We start from the raw sequence: 25,525 nt of genomic DNA, 5'->3' as shown, positions 1-25,525 counted from the left end.
ATAAGAATATAAGACATAAGAACAGAATAAGAACATAAGAATAAGAACATAAGACATAAGAACAGAGATTGATAAAGCAAAATATAATGACATTTTTATAATGTTCTCCCATTGTCTTTGGTGTCATTTCAGAAAATATCTTTCACTTGAAAAAATCTGAGGTCGACACTACCAAGTTCCTGTACTCCCACTTTCCATGCTCCTCCTTATATTGAAGCACAGGTTCCTCAAGCTCAAGTGGACTCTTGCCTTGGAGAAAGCCTCTACATTCCACACACAGATCTTACTCCAATGGTGAAATCACATGTGATTTGCAGACAGATAACTTATACATAGATTGTGCATTCAGAGGTGTCTGATTATTTAAACTGGCAAAAAACATTGAACCAATATTGAGCATTCTTTGAAATGAAAAGATTTTCTAGAGAACTTGATGTTTTAGTTTTCTAGGCTGTTCCTGTAAATATCATGCACCTGAGTTGGCTTAAACAAAGGGAATTTATTGGCTTACAGTTTTGAGGCCATGAAAATGTCTACCAAACCAAAGTAAATCAACCAATCAAGGTATCATCAAGGTGATGCAATGTTTTCTTCCCAAAGACTGGCCACCACAATCCTTAGTTCCTGTGCCATGTGGAAAGGCACATGGTGGCATTTGCCATCTTTCCTTTCTATTCCAGGTTTTGTTGATTTCAGCTTCTTGCTTTCCTGGTTTTCTTTCTGCCTCTGAATTTCATTCTCCTGTAAAGGACTCTAGTAAGAGGATAAGACCCATTCAGTTTGTGGTGGGTCCCACCTTAGCTGTAGAAGCCTCAACAAAATATCCTACTTACAGTGGGTCCACAGCCACAGGAATGGATTAAATTTAAGAACATGTTTTTCTGGAGTATATATAGCTTCCAGACACCACATTTGGGGCCAGCAGGTGCTGCCTCTCACACCTCTACATATCTGAGATGTTCATTTTATGGTGAAAGAGCAGAGAGTCTATAAGTGCAAGTCAGGGGCTCTCCAGACTGTTATATTGAAAGACAGTGATAGTTTGCTATGGAATGATGTCTGCCTTTCTCAATTTTCTTGGGGCATAAAAGGATCCATTATCACTTTTTGGGGGGGTATTTTCGTCCCTCTTCTGTGATTAAGAGTATATAAGATTCTTGATTGCTTCTCACTTTCACTCCTCTATTTACTTTCAAAATCTTTTAATGTCACTTGGTTAAGAGGGATATAAATATTGTTTCACAGTGACCCATGATTCTATTTTTAAAACGTTCAATCCTGACAACTTATTGACGTTTTGCCTTCACAAAATGTAATCCTAAATGACATCTTACTGATCTCAAAGGAATTGTTCTTTCACCTTGAAAAGGAGAGGTACTAGATAGAGGCTTCTTTGATATGTTATGAGTTCCAGGGAAAGTGTTGCTAAATTTAAAAGATTTTCAAACTTTGTTTATATTTTTATGGGTAAAATGTTATTAATGTACACATTTCAGAAATTATATAAAGGGCCTAGAGATTAGTCAATGTCTTCACTATCCATGAGTTGTCCTACTACTGAGCTGCCTGATTTAGACAAAAGTACTGTGTAGTCTTGTTAGTCATAATTTCACAGAAGCAACCAAATTTCCTTCTCAATTGCATTACATTTTAATGAACTTTCCCCAGAGCTTTCACTTAAATTTGCAAGAGAGGAGCAATGTGACATGTACAAAGGAGCCCCAATAACATTAAGTGCCAATTTCTCATTAAAAATGTTGGAGGTAAGAAGGCAGTGGGAAGAAATATTTATAAAGTGCTGAAAGAAAATAATTAGAATCAAGAATTTTATATCCAGAGAAGTTCTCTTTCAAAACTGAGGAGATTAAGACATTCTCAGATAAACAAAAGCTGCATATTCATTACCACTTGACCTGCCCTACAAGCCAAACTAATGGGAGTTCTTCAGACTGAGAGGAAAGGACACTAGGCAGATGATCAAAGCAGTATGAAAAAAATAAAGATCTCCAGTACAGGTACTTACCTGGATAATTATAAATGCCAGTACTACTTTATTGGATGAGAAGGGTTTCTAATTGATTATCTGCAAAACATCAACTAAATACAAAAGGAGCCAGTAAAGAATGACTTGAGGTACAAAAAATGTCTAAGAAAGACTTACAAAAACCAAATAGCAAAATGGCAGAAATTCTGCATTACCAATAGTTATTTGTAAATTAAAAGACATAAATATCCCATACAAAAGGCAGAAATTAGATGAATGTATAAAGATGCATGACTCAACTACATTCTGCTTACAAGAGCCACATCTTAAATCCAAAGACACAAACTGGTCAGAAGTGAAAGTATGAAAAATATGCCACAAATATAGTAACCAGAACAGAGGATGGCTAAATTATCATCAGACAAAATAGACAAAAGTCAAATACTCTTAGAAGGAACAAGGAAAGAAACAACATATTGATAAAAGGGTCAATTTAAAAAATACATGTACATAATTCTGAAGCCCAAAATATATGAAGCAAACATTTGCAGATTTGATGCGTGAAATAGGTAGGTCTATATAAATAGAAGATTTCAATAAACCACTTTCAGTATTGGCTAGCACTTTCTAATTGAAGGTCAAAAAGGAAATATAAGACCAGAATAATACTGTGTACCAACTAGACCTAGCAGACCTATATAGATGTATATAATATATAGAGAGAGTGTGCAAAATATGTAACAAAAATCTGTTTGAAAACAACAGAGTACATATTCTTCTCAAGTACAGAGGATCATATCCTAGGATAGACTTTATGTTATATCACAAAACAAGTCTCAATAAATTTTAAAAGACTAGAATCATATAAAGTATCTTATCTGACCAAAGTGAAATGCCACTAAAAATCAGTAACAATAGGAAAATTCACAAATATATGGAACTTAAGCAATACACTCTTAAGGAACCAATGGGTCAAAGAAATCACAGGAAACTTGGAAATATCAATAGATGAATGAAAATGAAAACATAAAATACCCAAACTTATGACAAACAGATTGATCAAAAAAGGAAAGGATATAAATAATAAAAATCATTGGCATTGAAAGGGGGAATATTACTGCTGAAGTTACAGAAATAAAAAGGATTATAAGAGGATAATAAGATTCACTGTATGCTAACAAATGAAATAACTTACATGAAATGGACAAATTCCCAGAAATACACAAATTGAGTAAACTGACTCAAGAAGAAAGAGACAGTCTCAAAAGACCAAGAACAGGTACTATATGTTATCAAAACCTCCCAATGCAAAGGGTTTAATATCCATGACATAGAAAGAGATCCTACAACTCAATTGTAAAAAGACAAATGACCCAATTAAAAATTGGCAAAAGACTTGATTAGACATTTTTTGAAAGAGGACATAAAAATGGAAAAAACATGAAAAAATGCTCAACATCACTAGCTGTAAGGAAAATGCAAATCAAAACTACAATGAGATACTGTTTCATGTATTTTTGAATGAACACTATTAAAAAACAAAACTACAAGTGCTGTAGAGGATGTGGAGAAAGAGGAATACTTATTCATTGCCAGTGGGATTGTAGAAGGGTGCAACTGCTGGGGAAGACTGGTGGTTCCTAAGGAAGTTAAATATAGATCTGCCATATGACCTGTCAATCCCACCACTGGATTGAACTGAAAGCAGGGATTCAAACAGACATTTGCACGCCAATGTTCATATGAACATTATTCACAATTGCCAAAAGATGAAAACAAGCCAGTTATCCATCAGCAGATTAATGGATAAACAAAATGTGGTATATGCATGCAAAGGAATATTATTCAACTGTAAGAAGAAATAAATTCTCGATACATGTGTAAACATGAATAAACCTTGAGGACATTGTGTTGAGTGAAACAAGCCAGATACAAAAGGACAAAGGATATGTGATTTCACTAATATGAATTAAATATAATCAATATACTCATGGGATGGCTAGAATATAGGCCATCAGAAGATAGACTGAGGCTCAAGAATAGGAAGCTGAAGCTTAACTTGGGAAGGATTTGTAATACGATTGATTGTTACAGTTTGTAAATAGGTAGAGGTGATGACAGCACATTGCAGTGATTGTAATTCACAGAACTAATATGTGGGTGGGGTTGTGGTTGAAAGGGAAAGTTTTGGTTCATGTATATCACTAGAAGGAAACCTAGAGGATGAAACAGACTATATAGCATAGTGACAATAAGTGTGGCCAAGAGTACAAATATTGTAAGATCTGTTGTCTTGTATGTACAGCGACATTATCTTACATTTTTTCACCCTGCTATTTTTTCATTTTGTCTTCAAAGCAGCTTTAGATTACAGAAAAGTAGATGTGGCTCAAGTGATAGGGCTTCCATCTACCATATAGGAGGACCTGAGTTTGATTGCTGGGGCCTCCTGGTGAAAAAGAAGAGAAGTGTGCCTGCATGATGAGCCAATGCATTTATGCAATCTATATTTCTTTTTTAAGAAAATTTAAAAAATAGTACAAATTTAAGCATATTCTTCCCTGAATCAGAACAAATGTATGTTAATATCACATGATATTAAAAAATAGGGTGGTATTTGGGTGAAAATACACCTAAAGCAATCAATGGACTGTAGAGAATAGTAAAATATTAATATTTTTCCATCAATGTTAAAAAAAACATTGAGTGAAATAAACTAGACACAAAGTACTACATATTGTTAGACTTCATGTATATAAAATATAAATATAAATAAATTTGTAGAGATGGAATTAGATTAGTGGTTATGAATGGCAGGGGAAGGACAGAGGGATTGAGTGTTGACTGCTAATGGGTAAGTTTTTTCTTTCTGGAGTAATGAAAATGCTCTAAAATTGAATGCAGAGATGAATGTGCTAGGCATTCATTTTTACAAAAGCCATTTAACATATACTTTAGTTGAATTGTATATTATGTGAGTATATCTTAATAAAATTGCTTAAAGAAGAAACAAAAGCCTCCCAATGTAGTGAAGTCAAGGACAAGAAGCCTTCACCAGTGATTTAAGTAGAATTTCTCCAAAGAAGATATACAAATAGTCAATGGCACATGAAAAGATACTCTAAATCATTGGTTATCATAGAAACACAGATCCAAACCACAATGAGATACCAATTCACATCCACTAGATAGTGATCACTAACAAAACAAAGATTAGTAAATGTTGGTGAAGCTACTAAGAAATAGAAATCCTAATCCATTGCTAGCAGCATTTTAAAATGGTGCAGACTCTTCAGAAACTAGCTTGGAAGTGCCACAGAAAGTTAAACAGAATTACCATAAAACCAGCAATCCCACTTCTTGGAATATACTCAAAAAAACTGAAGGCAGGGAACTCATATAGGTATTGGTACAACAATGCTTACCACAGCATTGGTCAAAGTAGATAAAAGGTGGAAGCAACCTGTGTCCATTAACAAATGAATGAATAAACAAAAAGTGGTATGTGCACAATGGAAGATTATTCAGCCATAAAAGAGAATGATGTTTTTACTAAGTCCTTTGAGGTACAAAAGAGTTTAATTTTGAGGAGGTCCCATTTATGTATTTTTTCTTTTGTTGCTCATGCTTTGGGTTTAAGGTTTAAGAATCTACCACCTATTACAAGATCTTGAAGATGTTTCCCTACATTTTCTTCGAGGGGTTTTATGGTAGTCACTTTTATATTTAGGTCCTTGATCCATTTGAGTTAATTTTTGAAGTTTGATCAGTGGTTATGTAGGGCTACAGAACATGTATTAAGGGGTGTGGAGTTTCTCTTTCTGCCGTAATGAAATAGTTCTACATTTTTTGGTGGCAATGAAAGCACAGCATTGTGATTGTGCAAAGCCACTGATTCCACAGTTTAGCTAGATCTTATGGCATGTGATGATATCTCAATAAAACTGCTTGATAAAAAAATAATTGTGCATGAAAAGCCAAAAATAGCAGCTATATACAGCAGGGGAAATAGAAAGAGATTAAGAGGTGGAGAATTTTCTAGATTTGTGTGTGTGTGTATTATTATTATTTAAATGAAAAAGCTCTAGTATTGATTGAAGTGATAAGTGCACAATCATGTGATTATACCATATACCACTGAATATACACTTTGGATGAACTGTATGCTTTTATTAATATGTCAAAATAATATTGATTTGTTGAAAAAAAAGCACTGAAGAACATGAAATCATGGTAACAGTTATTATTCTTAATAAATAGCTATAATTTTGTCAAGTAATGAGATTATAACACAAGGGGTTACTGATAAAATGGTCACAGCAGAAAATGGATATACCATTAACTATAATGAGATTTAACTATCACTGTGAGAGAAATGAGATGTAATTAGAAAAACAATCATAATGTAAAAAGAGAGCAACATTTTTATACATGGTTCCACAATGCTAAAAGTCTAGTGATAAAAGAGAAAAAAAAGAATATTGGCGAACGGGCAGAAAATCAGATACCCTTCTACATTTTTGGTGGGAAATAAAAAATGATGCAACCATGTGGAAAATCTTTTGGAGGACACACAGCTCTCATATGACCTGGCATTCTCTTTCTAAGTATACAGCCAAAGAATGGAAGAGCAACAACTCGAACAATAGTTTTATAAACCACAATTAAGTGAATAAAAAATGTGGTATGTATATATACAAGAGAATATTATTCAGTTGTAAAAGGAATGAAATCCTGATACATGCTACGCTGTATGGATGACCTAGAAAAAATGACATTGAGTGAAATGTCAGACACAGAGACATATTGCATGACCTCACTCCTTTGAAATAACTGGAATAGGCAAGTTCAGACACAGAAAGTAGATTACAGCTACCGGGTGCAGGAAAGAGTGTCAAGGACCAGTGAATGCATAACGGAATCAGGGTTTCTGTTAAGGGTGATGGGAAAGTTTGTGTAATGAATGGTGGTGACCTTAATACAGTAATGTAATTAATCCTACTGAATGGTATGGTTGGGAGGGATTGAGATGGTAAGGCATATGTTGTATATATGTTTCTACAATATAAAAAAGGAGCAAGTAAAATCAATGATGATTAAATGCAATACAACACAATTTGTTCATCCCTTCATGTATTGATGGACACTTGAGTTGTTTCCATCTTTTGGAAATTATGCATAAGGTTGCTATGAACATTGGTGTGGAGATGTCTGTGTCCTTCTTTCAATTATTCTGGATATATATCTAGCAGTGGTGATGTTGGGTCAAATTGCAGATCTAAATTTATGTTCCTTAGGAACCACCAAACAGCTTTCTACTGAATATGTGCAATTCTCCATTCTCAACATTGACTAAAAATTCCTCTCTCTGTATCCTCTCCAATGCTTGTAGTTTTTTGGGGGGGCTTTTTTATTTGCTTGCTTGCAATAGTGGTCATTCTAGTAGGTGTGAAAATATATTTCACTATAGCTCTGATTTAATAGAAATGAAGTCAATCATATGACTCCATGCATGAACTTGAAGACATGTTGAGTGAAGCAAGACAGACAGACAAGGAATTATGCTATGTGAAAGATGCTGATTTAAAATACTACATGCTGTTTGCCTCTATTTATATAAAATGTAAAACCAAAGAAGTATACAGACAGGAATAGATTAGAAGTGACATATGGCAGGAGAAGGATAGAGAGATTGAGAGATGACTACTCAGGTGCATGGATTTAGGTTTTCATTTGTTTCTGTTTTGTTATTTTTCTTCTTTCTGTTTATTTGTGCTGTAATGTAAATGCTCTAATCAGGGTAAAAATGATGCATGCACAAGTCTGAAGTTATACTAAATGTCACTGATTGTACAATTTAGATGGATTGTATTGTTTATGAATATGTTTTTTTATCAATACAGTTAAAAAAACAAAACACCAAAGAAAAATAAATGCAATAGGAAATACTAGGTGGGATCTAATAATGGAGGAGAAAAGACTCAAAGAGACTTTATTGGGGACATATTAAAAAACTGGAATATAGACTATGTTTTATAGCAATATGAAATATTTTTAACTGTACACAAGGCAGTTACATTAGTGAAGATCTTGGTTCTGAGGAAATGTACATGGAAAGTATTGTGTTCAAGGAGCATGGTGTATCCACCAACTCTTCAGTGTTTAGGAGAGAGGAAGAGAGAAGGAAGAATGGAAGAAGAAAAGAACTGCCAATGTGGCAAAATGTTAAAAATGGTGGATCTGGGTATGAGAAGCAGGGATGTATGTAGGTATTTTTATATTTGCAATTGTCCTGTATGTTAAAAATTATTTCGATAATGTTAAAAAATAGTAAAAAAGGAATTGAGAAGAGAATTCAAATCATGCACTATAAAGTTTCAATTAAAAATATTAACCAAAAATACATATAAAAAACAAGTAAAGTGGGAGGAAATTTTAAGTAATTTTATACATGATGCCAGTATCTGCTCTAATTATTTAGTTTAATACATTTTCATTTAAAGTAATCACTTCATTAAAAAGACTTTACCATAAATAAATGATAATGCAACAAATTATAGCCTGTAAGAGATGTACTTTTTTATATTTTTTTCTTTTTAGGAGATACCAGGGAATGAACCCAGGACCTTGTACGTAGGATGCAGGTGCTCAACCACTGAAGTATCCTGGCCCCAGACCCACTTTAGACCCAAATGCCCAAAGAGGTTGAAAGTAAAAGAATGGACAATACTGAGAGACACCGCATCCAAATAATAACGAAAAGAGTGTTAGACTCACTTGAGTTGTTATCAGAAAAAATTTAAACAAACATGGTTACAAAGACAGAAAAGTATTTATATATCCATAAAAGGGTCCATATATCAAAAACATATAATAATTATAAACATATATGCAAGAAACAACAGAGCACTTAAATATATAGAGGGAAAAAATGACAGATTGAAGGGAGAAATAGTTTTACCATAATATTTGGAAATTTTAATTTCCCACTTTTGCATACATTTAGAAAAATTATACAGATGATTAGTAAGGACATTGAGAACTTGAACAACACTATAAGCCAACAGGGCCCAGTAGAATATATTCTTCTCAAGTATACGTGGAACATTCCTAGAATAGATGCTATGTTACCCCACAACATACACAAAAACCCTGAAATTATGAGGAACTTCTTTGAACAAAGTGGCATGAAACTGGAAATTAATAAGAGAAGGGCATGAAACTGGAAATTAATAACAGAAGGGAAATTAGAAAGTTCCACAAATATGTGAAAGTTGAATTACACACTCAAATCAACCCACAGGTCACAGATGAAATCTTGAGGGGAATTAGAAGACACTTTGTGATCAATAGAAATGAATACAGAACATACCAAAACTTATAGGATGCACAGAAAACATTACTAAGAGAAAAACTTGTAGCCAAAACTCCTAAATTTTAAAAATAACCATCTCAAATTAATAACATAATTTTACACCTTAAGAAAATACAAAAAGAAGGGCAAACTAAACCCAAAACTGGCAGAAGGAAGGAAATAAAGATTAGAGCAGAGATGAATGAGACAAGAGAAAATCAATATAATCAACACAGTTTTAATAAAACCTGGTTATTTGAAAAGATCAATAGAACTGAAAATCCTATAGGTAGACTGATTAAGAATAAAGGAAAGGGAAGCAGATGTGGCTCAACTGATAGAGCATCTGCCTACCATATGGGAGGGTCTAGGGTTTGACACCCAGGGCCTCCTAGCCTGTGTGGTGAGCTGGCCCATGTGCACAGCTGCTGCATGCAAAGAGTGCTGTGCCATGCAGGGGTGTCCCACACATGTGGGTGCCCATGTGCAAGGAGTGTGCCCTGCAAGGAGAGAGCTGCCCCACACAAAAAAAGCACAGCCCACCCAGGAGTGGTACCACACACACAGAGAGTTGATGCAGCAAGATGATGCAACAAAAAAGAGATGCAGTTTTCTGGTGCCTCTGAGGGTGCAAGCAGACATAGAAGAACACACAGGGAGTGGACACAAAGAGTAGACAATGGGGGGGGAGGGCAGGGAGAGGAGAGAAATAATGAAATAAATCTCTAAAAAAAACATAAAGGAAAGAATCAATTCACTAAAGTTAGTAATAAAAATAGTGACACTGCTACAATGGGATTTAAAAGTAAACTTTAAGCAATTGCACCACGACAGATTAGGTATCTTTGATGACATGGACCAATTCCTAGAAATACACCTGACCTTCTTTATAATATTTACTCTTAAAAATTCACTGCTCTGAAAAACAAAAGGCAAAAAGTGCAGATTTTTATAAAAATAATTTAGGTAATCGTATATTCTATTTTTTAGCCAACTTATACTTTTTGGTTACCCTTTGTCTTTCCTGCCTGGCCATTTTCCAAGGGAAGTAAAGATTTGTTAGAGTCAGTGATTGGAATTATACAGGCAAATCAATCAACCACCTGCCCCTGTGGTGTTTCAGTTTGATTTAGAAGTGAATTTAAAGTGAAAATGACCATGTTAAATTACACGCTTAGTATCAAAGGATTTCATCAGTTCAGATGGGACTAAACTTGGAAAACATCATGTATAGCTGAAACCTTAAAGATTTAACTGGGCAAAGTCTTAGAAAAGGTGCTTGGTATAGGAATTGGTTTACTGGAAAAATGTACAAAACCCAAGCAACATCAGACTGTTCTTTGCAGAAACTAAGAGCAGAGGGAACTGAAGGAAATTGAAGTATTCAGGACTGAAGGCCATTGTAAGCTCTATGGTCCTTATCCTAAGGACAGTGGGAAGCCATCAACAAACTTAAAGAATGACAGGATGAGACAGGTATGTCCAAGAGAGCCTTTTAGGTTACAGATGCTTTGACATGTGGACAAGAGAGTACACCAACAGAAAATTGAGGAGGGTAAGGGTGAATTTTAAATATTCGATGATGGATGTCCATAAGACTTGATGAAAGAAACAGGACCTGTGACATTGCATGCAGTTTGGACAAAGAAGTCAGGAACTATTTAACCCCTTTTCTGTGAATCCCTCCTAGACTAAGTACAGATGAGCTACCTGGGCCTCACTGAATCAATTTGAAGGGTATCTCACTAGTGCGATCTGGGAAAATTTGTGCATTAAAATAAACAATGATAACAGATAAGAACATATTGAATAAAACTGAATACCTCAATCTGTAGTGCTATAACAAATAAACAGGAAGCAAACAAGCCTTTTTAAGGTAGAAAGCTATATAAGATATATAGAAGCAGTGCTGGAAATGGAAAAATATTACCATCTGACAACCATCAGAGTGGTAGTTGATTCAGATGAGAGGATGGTGGGTGGAGGATGGTTTGGGCCTATGTATTGATATCAGAATATGTCCTCATAATATGTCATTCATTGTAAAGTGAAAACATGTTTTTGCATGAGAAGGAACCTGAGAGAAACCTCATGGGGTTATCAAGTTCACATCACCAGTGGTGACCCAAAAGGGGATCTCCTACCTCTACTGATGGGCTGCCCTCCTAACTTCCTGATGGTCTGGAGGTAGGGTCTAAATCTCAAGAGGAAACACTGGGCAAAGGCTGGGGCCATCTGTGCTCCTTAAATTTTTCAAAGATGTGAAACTGAAAGAACTTCTCAGGAGGAGCTCCATATTGAAGTTGACTGGATAAAGCTGACAGGAAAAATGTATTTTTGAGAGAGTTTGAGAAGGATGAGACAGCAGATAAAAGTTGAAGAGGTTTGTAAATGGGATTACAGCATTGAAGCAAAGCTGATTTGCAAAGCTCTTTTGGGGTGTTCTACTAGAGTGTTCCTGTTTTGCAGATACATATATTTTTGTGAAATGTTTATTAGTGGGCAAATGGGATAAAATTAAAATAACTGGGGAAACAACTGGTGAATCTAAGGAAGGGATTGGATTGGGAGTTCTTTGTACCTACTCCTGCAATTTTTTTAAAGAGGTCCTGGGGATTGAACTCAGGACCTTGTACATAGGAAGCAGGAGCTCAAGCACTGAGCTGCACCCACTCCTACTGCAGTTTTTCATATCTTCAATATTATTTCAAAATAAATGACTTTGAAAAACACCCATGTTGCTGCCATCCTACTAAAGTATTGAGGCCAAATCTGCTTCAATGCTATTCAACCAAAGTCAAGAAAGCAACTGACTTTTTAAGAATCTGGATGTTATTAAAGAGAAAATGGGCAATTATAATAATAGCACTATGTCTTTGATGTCCTGAGTGATTTGAGGTGTTTGTGGAAACAGCAAGATATCTGTATTTCAGTTTCCCACAGGAACTCCTTCCACTGCTCTATGTTGTGGACAGACTACCCTTTGTCCCAGGTTGATAGCCATGGAGTAGGACATTACATAATTAGGTGGAAAAATAACCAGAACTGAAACCATAGGAGTGAAGCCAACTAGAGTCCAAGGTAGGTTCCACAGGAAAGCAGCACTTGGCTTTTCTACTAAAGTCCTGTACTCTTCATCTTGTTCTTTTCTGGTTAAAAACTCCTCTATCTGTCTTCCCTTTATACAGGGAGAACAGTTCATACACCTAATCAGAATTACATTTCAAGGGACACCCTGATTACACAGCTGCTAAAGCTGGCCAGGCTTCATTCTGTGGAACGTGCCCTGTTCACTTTGAATTTATCGTACAATTAAAATTTTAAAATCTCATAAAATTTTGCAAACATTTTGTATCCTTTATTAATTCAATAAATACTTTTTGGGTGAATTCTTTGTACCAGGAAATTTCTGGATCCTGGAGATTAAATAGGGACCCAGATGCACTGGATCTCTATGGACAAAAAGCTAGAATCCCCTGGAGGAAATAAATAATTTTTTAAAAAGGGAGCGGGGAGTGGATGTGGCTCAAGTGATTGAGCACCTGCTTCCCACAAGGGAGATCCCAGGTTCGGTTCCTGGTGCCTCCAAAAAACAAAGACAAAGAACAAGCCTTGTGACTATAGAAGATTCTTCGTTTCATACATTAATTCCCACTTGTTAATACACTTTAATGAAGAGCCTTTTCAAGTGTTTTCTCCATCTTTCTACTGAGCTTTTTGCCTTTCTTACTAATTTGTAAAGGTTATTTCTATATTAAGGCTATGAGTCCTTTCTTGGATATATGGATTGCAAAAGTATTTTCCCACTAGTTGACTTGACTTGTACTTTCTCCATGTTGTCTTTTGAAGACTAAATTTCCTTATTTTTCATTTATTTTAGTACTGTTTTAAACAAATCGATTTTATTGACACATATTAATAAAGCATAAATTGTTCCAAACTGATTGATGGTATTCCATTTAATCACATATTTGTGCATTCATTACTTCAATCATTTTAGAGCACTTTCATTATTCCAATAATAATAAACAAAACACCCTAAAAAACTCATCACCTCTAAATCTCTCTATACTTCTCCTGCTGTACAAAGCTGCTATTCTTTTTCTTTCTTTCTAGTATATTTGTATTATTATTTTGCAAAAATGGCCTTATATATGCAATATCACCCACATTCATGCTTTACATGAGGTTTCACTGTCTTCTGAAGTCCCATGTTATAGTTTTTAGCTTTCCTTCTAGGAATACACATGACCTTAGACTGGCCCTTTCAAACACTGTCATACCCATATATAGCTCAGCTAATTACAAACACCATGATGTGCTTCTATTCATTTCCAAAGATTTACAAATAACCTTTTTACCAGTTATGCACACATTAACCCTCAGCTTTCCATTCTCTACCCTCATTTTCTTTTCTGGTGACTTATATTCTAATTATTAACTTCATGAGTTGACATTTTATATTTACTTCATAATAGCACAATCATACAGTATTTGTCTTTTTGTGTCTGGCTTACTTCATTCAACATAATGTCCTCTAGGTTCATCCATGTTGTCATATGCTTCACAACTTCATTTCTTCTTACAGCTGCATAATATTCCATTATGTGTATACACCACAGATTGTTTATCCATTCATCAGTTGATGGACACCCAGGTTGCTATAACTTTTGACAATCATGAATAATGCCACTGTGAATTTCAATGTCCAGATGTCTGTTGGTGTCTCTGCTCTCAGTTATTCCAAGCACATACATAGTCATGATATTGCCAGGTAACATGCTAGGTCGATATTCAACTTCCTTAGGAGGTGCCAGTCATTCCTCCACAAGGACTGTACCATTCTGTATTCCCACTAACAGTGAAAAAGTGTTTCCATCTCTCCATATCCTCCCCAACATTTAGTTTTCCACCTTTAAGAGTGGCCAGTGTAATAGGTGTGAAATGATATCTCATGTAGTTCTGATTTGCATTTCCCTAATTTCTAATGAAAAACACTTTTTTTCATGTGTTTCTTCACCATTTGTATTTCTTCTTTGGACAATTTTCTTTTCAAGTTTTTTGCCCATTTTTTAATCAGGAAGTTTGTCTTTTTACTCTTGAGTTGTATAATTTCTTTGTATATCTTGGATATAAAAGTCTTACTGGATATGTGACTGACAAATATTTTCTTCCATTGAATTGGCTGCCTTTTCACCCTTTTGACAAGATCCTTTGAGGTGCAAAAGTGTTTAATTTTGAGGCAGTCCCATTTATCTATTTTATCTTTTGTTGCTCCTGCTTTGGGTGTAAAGTTTAAGAAACTACCACTGGTCACAAGATGTCAAAGATGTTTTCCTACATTTTCTATTAGCACTTTTATGGTTGTCTCTTCTATATTTAGTTCTTGACCCATTTTGAATTAATTTTTGTGTAAGGTTTGAGATAGACATCCTCTTTCTTTTGGCTATGGATATCAAGTTCTCTCTGCACCAAGGGAGTAGACTGTTCTGGACCAGCTGGGAAGGCTTGACAGGCTTGTCAAAAATACTTGACGATAGATGTGAGGGTCTATTTCTGAATTCTTAATTTGTTTCCTTTGGTTAATCTGTCTTTATGCCAGTATCATGCTGTTTTCACCACTAGCTTGGTAATATCTTTTTCTATTTTTAAAAAGATCTATTTATTAATTTATTTCTCTCCCCTTCCTGCTCTCTGTGTCATTTGCTGTTTGTTCTTCTGTGTCCACTTGCATTCTTGTGAGCGGCACAGGGAATCTGTGTCTCTTTTTGTTGCGTCATCTTGCTGCATCAGCTCTCTGTGCAGTGTCACTCCTTGGCAGGCTGCACTTTTTTTTTCATGGAGGGTGGCTTTCCTTAGGGGGTGCACTCCTTGCACGTGGGACTTCCCTACATAGGGCAGGACTTTTATTGGGATTGCATTGAATATGTAAATCTGTTTGGCAGAATTGACATCTTAATGATATTTAGGCTTCCAATCCAGGAAAAAGTCTGTCCATTTATTTAAGTTTTCTTTGGTTTCTTTTTGCAATGTGTTGGAGTTTTCTGTGTATGGACCCTTTATATCTTTGCTTAATTTTATTCCTAAATATTTTATTTTAGTTAATATTATAAATGGATTTTTTTTCTGATTTCCTTCTCAGATTGCACACCAGTAATGTATAGAAGCACTATTCATTTTTGCATATTAATCTTGTATCCTGACACTTTGCTGAACTTGTCTATTAGGTCTAGTAGCTTTGTTATTAATTTTTCAGGAGCTTCTAGGTATACAATCATATCCTCAGTGAATAGTGGAAGTTTTGCTTCTTCCTTTCTTATTTGGATGCCTTTTATTTCTTTATCTAGCCTAATTGTTCTAGCCTGAATTTCTAGTACAATATTGAATAACAATAGTGACAGTGGGCATCCTTGTCTTGTTCCTGATCTCAGCAAAAAAGCTTTCTACTGCTGCGATCAGTTTACAATAGGTCTACACGAAGGGAAGGCAGTGTATAACTTAGAAATAAAGGACAGAGAGAGAGACTCAGAAGAGGAGAGAAAATAGGGCCAGGGTACTCATAGCTTCTGAAACTGAGAGCCTCAACCCTAGTTTACACATCGTATTTATTTGGAAACTAATGAGCAGCTGTTTGCTATCAGAAGTGCAACATCATCTACAATAACAGGAAGGAAATGCAACATCATCTACAATAACAGGAAGCAGCAAAAAGGTAAGCCTGTTTCCCACAACATTCTACCTTTCACCATTGAGTACCATGCTAGCTGTAGGGTTTTCTTATATGCATTTTACCATATTGGGAAAGCTTCCTTCTATTCTTATCTTTTGGGTGTTTTTAATCAAGAAAATGTGCTGTATTTTGACAAATGCCTTTTCTGCATCAATCAAGAAGACCATGTGATTTTTCCTCTTCAATTTATCAATGTGGCTTATTACACTAGTTGATTTTCTTGTGTTGAACCACCCTTGCATACCTGGGATAAAACCAACTTGCTTGTGGTGATAATTCTCTTAATGTGATTTTTTATTTGGTTTGCAAATATTTTGTTGAAGATTTTTTTGCATTTATATTCATTAGAGAGATTGGACTGTAATTTTCTTTTTTGTTGTATCTTTATCTGGTTTTGATGTTTGGGTTATATTGGCTTCATAGAATCAGTTTGGTAGCATTCTTTCCTGTTCAATTTTTTTGGAAAAGCTTGACCAAGTTTGGTATTAGATCATCTTTGAATGACTGGAAGAATTCACCTGTGAAGCCATCTGATCCTGAACTTTTCATCTTTGGGAGGTTTTGGTTTTTTTTTTAAGATTTATTATTTATTTCCCACTCCTCCCCCCAGTTGTCTGCTCTCTGTGTCCATTCGCTGTGTATTCTTCTGTGTCTGCTTGTATACTTGTCAGCAGCACTGGGAATCTGAGTCTCTTTTTGTTGTGACATCTTGTTGCGTCAGCTCTCTGTGTGTGCGACACCACTTCTGGGCAGGCTGTACTTTTCTGTACAGGCAGCTCTCCTTATGGGGTGCACTCCTTGTGCATGGAGCTCCCCTATGCAGGGGACACCCCTGTGTGGCACGGCACTCCTTGTGCACATCAGCACTGCATGTGAGCCAGCTCACCACATGGGTCAGGAGGCCCTGGGTTTGAACCCTGGGTCTCCTATGTGGTAGGTGGATGCTCTATCAGTTGAGCCAAATCCGCTTCCCTTTGGGAAGCTTTTGATGACTGTTTCAAACTTTTTACTTGTGATTGGTTTGTCGAGATCTCCTATTTCCTCTAGAGTCAGTGGAGGTCAGGGGTTCTTATCCTTTTTTGTTCCACAGACCCCTTTGCCAGTCAGGTGAAAACCACGAATGCTTTCTCAGAATGTAGCAGCAGAGTTTTTGGCACTTAACATTGGCATGTCTTTAAATTAAAATTTAGGATTATTCAAAATTCCTTCAAGTTTATAGACCCCCTGTAATCTTCCCAAGCACCCCGGGGGGGGGTGTTGAACCCTTGTTCAGAACCCCTAATATAGGTTTGTGTGTTTTCTAGGAATTTGCCCATCTCATCTACATTGTCTCATTTTTTGCACATGGTAGTTCATAGCATCCTATTTTGATCTCTCATTTCTGCAGGGTCCATGGTAATATGTCCTTCTCATTTCTGATTTCAAATATTTGCATCTTTTTTGATTATTGCTCTCCCTAAGGATTTGTCAAATTTGTTGAACTTCTCAAAGAATCAACTTTTCATTTTTCTTTTTGTTGATTCTCCCTATTGCATCTATTTATTTATTTTTATTTATTTATTTTCACTCATTCATTCCATATTCCCCCCTCCTCCCATTGCAGGTTGCTTGCTGTCTGTTCTCTGTGTCCATTCACTGTGTCTGTATTTATTTTTTATTTATTTCCTCTCCCCCCCTGTTTGTGCCTTGCTTGTATTCTGGTATCTGCATCCATTCACTGCATGCTCTTCTGTGTTGTTGTTATTTTCTTTTGCTTATCTCCCTTTTTTTTGTGTCAACTTGCTGAGCCAGGTCTCTGTAGCACTTGTGGGCAGCAGCACTCCGTGGTGCTTGCAGGCTGGGAAGCACTCTGCAGTGCCTGGCTGGCAGCTCACCACAGTGTACGGATGAGCCTGCCTTCAAAGGAGGTCCCAGGATGCGAACCCAGGGCCTCCCATATGGTAGATGGGAGCCCAACTGACTGAGCCACAGCTGCTTCCCATTCCCTATGGTTATTTTGTTCTTGATTTCATTTATTTCTGCTCTGATCTTTACTATTTCTTTTCTTCAGCTTGGTTTAGGGTGGGGGGACAGGCAGGGGAGAGAAATAAATGAAAAAAATAATTCTATATATAAGAAAACAAAACCCATCTAAGGGGGAGCAGATGGAATGCAACTTGTTGAGCGCCTGCTTCCCATGTTCAATCCCAGGTACCTTCGGAAAAACATCAAAGATAAACAACATGTTTGGCAGTAAAATATGGATTTTCTATAATCACAGATAAACACAAATGTAAGTAAATCTTGTGTCAGTATGGCAACAGCAAATACACAGTCATTTAAGGAAAAAGTACCAGAATTGTAGGGTCTTATCATATCATTACAAGGTATAAATTCCAAGAAAAAAATAGCAAATTAAAATTGAAGTGCACCTATTTGCAAGCTTTTGCAAACTGACAGAATTACAACATGTGAGAGCCAAGTAAGAGCCACGTAAGAGCCAAACTGACATCCCAATAGGAGATTCTGGGATGACTCTCTCAGCAAGGGATGGAATAGAGAAAAATTATCAACAAGGAGGAGAGACTACTTCATTATCATGAATAATATATTTTACTTAATGCACACTTGTCCTTAAGCCATCTATATAAAACATGGCAAAGAGGAAAATACACTTCTGTTTCATGAACTTAAGGAACTGAAGGGCTGAGGCAGGAGAAGGATATGTAGGAGGCAACCATGGTCATCCTGTCAGCAATGAAGCAGGCTGTAACAAGAGAGAAAGAGGAGGCTAAGTAGAAGGGACCAAATGAACACAGGAAGTGAAGGATGGAAGTAACAAGGAAAGGGAGAAGTAAAAAAAGGCCGCAAAGCTTTGGCCTGAACACATATCAGGAGGGAAATGCTGACTATGGAAAAGGGAGAGACCAAGAAGGAGGAGTTTGGGGGAGGAGTCTAGAGTTTGGCATTGGCACATTACACACAGAAGTGGGATGTCCTGGATACAACTCTGTGTAAATCTGGACTGTGTGGAAAATTGGATTAGATAAGTAGGGTTAGTACTCATGCCAGGAGAGATGGAACTTAAGGCCAAGAGTAATCACATGAACCACAAGTGAATCGATTTCTGGAGAAGGAAAGAGGTCCAAGTATGGAGCCCTGGGGGAAAACAAAACTAAAGCTGAGGAGTTTTTGGAAGAAAACACAAACTAGCAGAGGAGACAGACATGGAAAGACTTGAGTCCAGATGATAAAAAGAAAAAGGAGAATGTGGTGAAACAGAAATAAGTGATGGGAGCACTTGAAGAAGTACACAGGAACCAACTGTGCCAAACGCAGCTGATGTAGCAATTAGTGGGATGTGAAGGATCTTTGGGGAGTAAGCTTTCCTTTTCTATCACCCAGCAGAAAGGAAAACATGTCCTTAAGTGAAGGATACCTGTAACACCTTTAGGTCATAATACCTTAAACTTGAAGGGTCCAAATATCCACACCAAAAGGAACAAGAATTTTGTAACAGTCATTCAATTTCAATGGATTCAATGATAAAAAAAACAAACAGGGAACTATTGATCCACCAAACAAGAAGAATGAACCTCAGAACAGTTATTTTGAGCAAACGATGCAGGCCCCAAAATGTAAATTCTAATTTATTTCATTTTTATGAATTTCAAGATGTAGCAAAACGACTGTATGAGGAAAGTAAGAATGAGAGTGAATATGGTTATTGATTGACGTGTATAGGTATTATTTTCCAGATTATTGGAAATGATTCCTATCTTGATAGGGCAAGTGGATGGTGTAGGTGAAGGAGATGAAAGGTTTGAAAAGTTTGACATCATTCAGTTAAGAACAAAGCATTTAACTATATTTAAATTTTACATCACTTTGAAACAAGCAATAAGAGAGAGAGAGAAGACTGCTCGTAAGAGTACAATGGAGATAAGCACATTTCATTTTCAGTATCTTTCCCCCACTGACCACTCACTGATGAGCAGTTGGGCTGTCAGTTGCTTGTGGGTTCCAGGCAGAATGCTGGGGAGTTCCCTGGGGTTTGTTGTGGATACAGGGTTACTGGGCAGAGTCCTGTGGTGGCATCAGTGCCACGGAGGGCCTGTACTGCTCTGTGGAGCTTGTCTTTGGATGATCCTAGGGAAGCTTTGAGAGGTGGTGATGGAGCGCAGTGGCACTACTCCACACCTCGCATTCCACAGCCTCCTGGAGGACTCGGGGGCATTTCAATCCTTCTTCAGCCTTCTGGGGTGTCTCCTCCTGTTCAGACTTGAGCAGTCTGTTAGAAGCCGACTTTATATAAAACATGAAAAACAGCTTGCGGACACACTAGCTACACTGATTGTCAAGAAGTGTCAACTTCTTGATAAGATGAGTGCTGCGAACAGGAGGTATGCAGAGACTAAGTCATCTTTAGAGGAAGCTAGGCTACAGAAAGTGACTTTAAAAATGCCCAGCCTCATTGACACCTACAGAAAGGTTAAGGGAACGACAGCAGTGTTGATGGAGGAATTAACTTCAGTGGTCCTAGAACTACAGGAAGAGAGAGCCAGATGTTCCAGATAAGAAGAAGAGATGAAGAAGATGCTGAAAACACTGAAGGCACAAGAAGAGGTCCTGAGGACCACCGCAGCACCAGGTGCTTTTCCACACTCAGTGTGTTTGGAATCCCTTCCCCTCCCTGATGGTCCCTCCTGCAGCAGTGGGCCTGGGTCAGTCTTAAAGCAGCACTGAGCTTCTGCTCCCCTCAGGCCTACAGAGCCACCAGGCAGTAATGACCCTCTCCAATTCTTCCATCGAAGAATTTTTGAGGGCAGTGGATCAACAGAACTTGCTCCATGGGCTGGAGATCTTCTACCTTCACCTCCTGAACACACAAGTGATTTCCTCCATAGTCAATTCCACCTTCAATCACACAGTTTCAACTTGAGGAACACACCAGAAATATGGAACTTTCTCTTTACAGAAACTCAACATGAAAGAAAATACTACTACTGACAAAATTGTTCATATACTTAAGAGACTTATGTATATGTTCATTATTTATTAATCTGTTCTTATATTTATGTTACAATTTTTGTGTTGATCTCATGAGTATAAACTTTCTTTTATTCTTATCTATATAATATATATTACATATGTAATTGTAAGTTGAACATATATGCAGTTGTCATGAGTTGTTTTTAAGACAAAAGCATTATAACTTGCAAGAGTATATTGCCAAGAAACCTAAGTTATAAGTAAAACTTAATAGATGTAAATTTTAAAATTTTAATAGATGTAAAATAAATAAATATAAATGAGATTTTCATCTTTCTTGGGAAGAAGGTAAACAGTATACTTACAAAGAATTTTATGTAATTCAATGGTCTATTTGAAAAGAATAAAGAATAAAAATTTAAAAGTTATATCTTTACAAGGAACAATTTTTATTCCCATACAAGAGTGCTTTAGGTGTGGGCAGCAACCTATGCTGTGTGGGTCTAAAATCACCACAGTTGCCCAGGTGGAAGGTAGATTTCCAACTCTGTCCAGCCAAATATACCTGCAGTTAACAGGAGAGGCTGGCACAGGTGCCCCCAGCTCCCTCCCTGCTGGAGGTGGGGCTGGGGCTTAGGCTAGTGCTGCAATCTGATCTGGATGGAAAGACTTTCCTTGCCAGCACTATGATTTTCAGTGCACTCTGCTTCCCCTCATGGCAGGGATGGAGTCTGGCCTCTTTCTGACTTGGACATGTTCCAACTTTTCCTGTTCTTAGGGTTATACTTTAGCTTGCTAAATTTACTAATCAGTAGCTGAAGTTGGTACCCAACTGTCTCTTCCTCCCCTGTTTTTGGGAAGTGGAGCTTCCAATTCTAGCCACAGATTAGCTCCTAAGGTGGCTTGTACTGTCAGTGGAAGATTGTCACCTCCAGGACATGGAGTACTCTACTCACGAATCTTCTCTGCAGATAGGTAGTCTCCTCTTTCCATTCTTTCAAGGATATTGAAGGATGCTTTTCTGGTCTCCTGGAGCTCCCAAACTAGAGCTTCAGAAAGCTCTGGGTGATTACTAACTGTCCTGTTGCATGAGCTGACTCTAGGCTCCTTACTTTCCTGTCATCTTGCTGGTTGTCTATCCATTTATTTTTCAGCATTTTTTCTGGATTGAAGTGGTTTCTGTTTTAAATTTTACTTCACTGTTTATACACATATTTGAAAAGAAAATTCAAACAAAACCACATGCTTTTATAAAGACTTTACTTCTCTTTTACTTAATAAATAATATACAAGTAAGGTTAACTGACATTTAAGGTCTTTGAAAGATTGACTCAAGCTTACCTTTAATTACCATATCCCGTTATTTGATTTAGTCAATACATACAATAATGTCCCCCCAAATTTATTTATTTGCGTTTTAAATCTTGTTTATTAGAGAATTTGTGAGTTTACAGAACAACCGCACACAAAATACAGGGTTCCTATACACCACTCTGCAACCAATGCCTTGCATTGGTGTGGAATTTTTTTACAATTGATAACAGGATATTTTTAAAATTTTACTATTAACTAGAGCCCATTGCTTAACATAGCAGTCACTGTGTAGTATAGGTCCATGGATTTTTAAAAATTTTTTCTGTTACCAGATATACATTCTAGCATTTCCCCTTTTAACCACTGTCAGATATGTATTTCAGTGGTGTTAGTTGCATTCACAATGTTGTGCTACCATCAGCACCATCCATTACCAAAACCTTTTCATCATTCCAAATAGGAACCCTTAAACTTTGTACATTCAAACTTTATAATAATTATGACCTTTTCTTTTGTCTCAAAGTAGTTGGAAAACCTATGGCCAATAGATTGTGTTCATGGGATAATCAAAGAAATCACACACCAGTATTTTCTAGTTTGACCTTTTTCTTCATTTATTTCCAAGGTTTGATTTCCCAGCACTAAATCTTTCTTTACCTATTAAGTTTACTTTATTCATTGAAGAGAGGGGTAGATCTACATTTCCTTTTTTAACTTTATTCCATTAAACATGAATTTAGAACTTTCATCATCTTAAAGATTTAATAAATATAATATTAATTTATTTAATTGGTATTCAATAAATGTAGGGAGATTACATGTAAGCTAAATAAAATTGAAACCAATGTATTTTATTCCAGGAATGTTCTTTTTCTTTCTTTTAAAGGAGGTTTAAAAGTTCTTTTCTTTAATAAAATTCTAAAACTGTGAATAATCTTAAAAGCATACTGAATGCTAGGTTTTGTAATATATTACAAAACCTTAAATTATTTTAATTATAATTTAGGAAAGATCTTTCTATACCTTTCAAGAAATTTTGCTTTACTTACTTACTGAAATTTGATAATAGGATTATAACCACTCATATTTTAAGCCAGCACTAAATCTTAATTGTCGTGGATTTGTCATAAAATCCCTGAGGTTAATACATGCTATGATTTCATCTTTCAGAAGTGAAAGATAAAAGCAAGAGTAATGCAGTAGACCAATGAGAGTGCCTCCTCTGGATTCATTCTGATAGGTTTTTCAGACAAGCCTCAGTTAGAGCTGGTTCTCTTTGGAATCATCTTGACCTTTACCTCATGACCTTTCTAGGCAACACTGTTATCATCTTGTTGTCCATCTTGGACTCTAAACTCCACACTCCTATGTACTTTTTCCTCTCCCATTTCTCCTTCCTGGACCTCTGCTTTACAAGCAGTATCATTCCCCAGCTTCTAATCAACCCCTAGGGTTCAGGTAAGTCCATCACATGTGTAGACTGTGTGATTCAACTCTATGTCTCCCTTGCCCTGGTCTATACTGAGGGTATCCTGGCTGTGATGTCCTATGACTGCTATATTGCTGCTTGTCATCCTTTACATTATACTTTTTCATGCATCCTCAGCTCTGCCATGTCTCGGCCTCTATGGCATGGCTCAGTGGGGTGGCCACCACATTGATTCAGTCCACACTCACCCTTCACCTGCCTTTCTGTGGTCATCGCCAGGTGGATAATTTCTTCTGTGAGGTCCCTGTGCTCATCAGGTTGGCATATGTGGACACCACATATGAGCTGAGCTCTTTGTGGCTAGTGTATTATTCCTGGTGGCGTCTTTGTCACTCACCCTAATCTCCTATGGGTACATTGCTCAAGCAGTTTTGAAGATCAAGTCAGTCACTAGAAGACATAAAGCATTTGGGACCTGCTCTTCCCACCTGATGGTGGTCACCATCTTCTATGGAACCATCATTTTCATGTATCTGCAGCCAGCCAAGAGTAGATTCAAGGACCAGGGCAAGTTTGTTTCCCTCTTCTACATCGTGGTGATCCCCATGCTTAACCCACTCATTTATATTCTGAGACACAAGGAAGTAAAGGCAGCACTGGAAAAAAATTGGGGGAAACTCTATGACTGAATGGGACATGATTATCAAGAAACATTTAGGAGAGACTTACTAAGGGTGAATCATTTAATGAAGTGTGACTAAATAACTAATTTGGTTATGTTCATGACCCTGTCAATGGGATTCAGTAGAAGAGAATAAATTAGAGCTTGAATTTTAGAGTCTGAACAATCTGAGTTTGAGTGCCCATTTCACCACAGAGGAGCTGTGGGATTTGGCAAATTTGCACCACTACCATTACATTATTTTGCGGCGGCTTGCTTGGTCAGTAGAGGTGGGGTCTGGCTGTGGACGAGGGGTCGGTCCAGCTCTGGACGAGGGGTCGGTCCCACTTGGGACGAGGGGTCGGTCCGGCAGCAGACGAGGGATCGGTCTCACAAGGAGTTGCGCGGTTCGGCTGACGGGGTCACCTGGCGAAGCCGGCGACAAAGGGGTCACCCGGAGAAGCAGGCGACGAACTGGGGACAAGGGAGGCCAGGCCCTTGTCGGGGGCTCTCAGGACTGGAGGGCGCACGGCAGAAGAACTACCGCGGAGACAAGGTAAACATGCAAGTCCACTTTACTGAGGGAGAGGCAACAGTTTTATAGGGTCTGGGGAAGGCTGATTGGTCGAAGCCATGCCCTGTTATGATTGGTTGCCAGTGAAAGGTCAGTGGGCGGTACTGGATGGGGGAGGGGTGGTGGTTAGGGATTGGCTGTCGCTGTTGCTGGGGGAAGGGGCAGGGTTTAGGGATTGGTGGCTGCTGTTGCTGGGGTGGAGGGCAGACTTGAATTTCTCGCCCACGCCTGGCTGTTGCTGCTGTCGGGGGAGGGGAAAAGGGCAGACTGGATTTTTCCGCCCACGCCTGGTTGTTGCTGCTGTCGGGGGAGGGGAAAAGGGCAGACTGGATTTCTCCGCCCATGCCTGGCTGTTGCTGCTGTCGGGGGAGGGGAAAAGGGCAGACTAGAATTTTCCTCCCACGCCTGGCTGTTGCTGTTGTCGGGGGAGGGGAAAAGGGCAGACTGGAATTTTCCGCCCTGCGCCTGCACAGGGAGAAAGAAGGCATCGTGTGGCGCTATCTGGGAG

The 25,525-nt window shown here is 37.5% G+C and overlaps 1 pseudogene; it reads left to right on the top strand.

Moving 5' to 3' along the window:
- Positions 1–20,634: 20,634 nt before the first annotated feature.
- On the top strand, positions 20,635–24,471 carry LOC105745799 (olfactory receptor 2G2-like; annotated as a pseudogene).
- Positions 24,472–25,525: the final 1,054 nt, after the last annotated feature.

Source organism: Dasypus novemcinctus, chromosome 27 (genome assembly GCF_030445035.2).
Source record: "Dasypus novemcinctus isolate mDasNov1 chromosome 27, mDasNov1.1.hap2, whole genome shotgun sequence".
Taxonomy (NCBI): Eukaryota; Metazoa; Chordata; class Mammalia; order Cingulata; family Dasypodidae; genus Dasypus; species Dasypus novemcinctus.
This window is presented reverse-complemented; position numbering and strand designations above follow the sequence as displayed.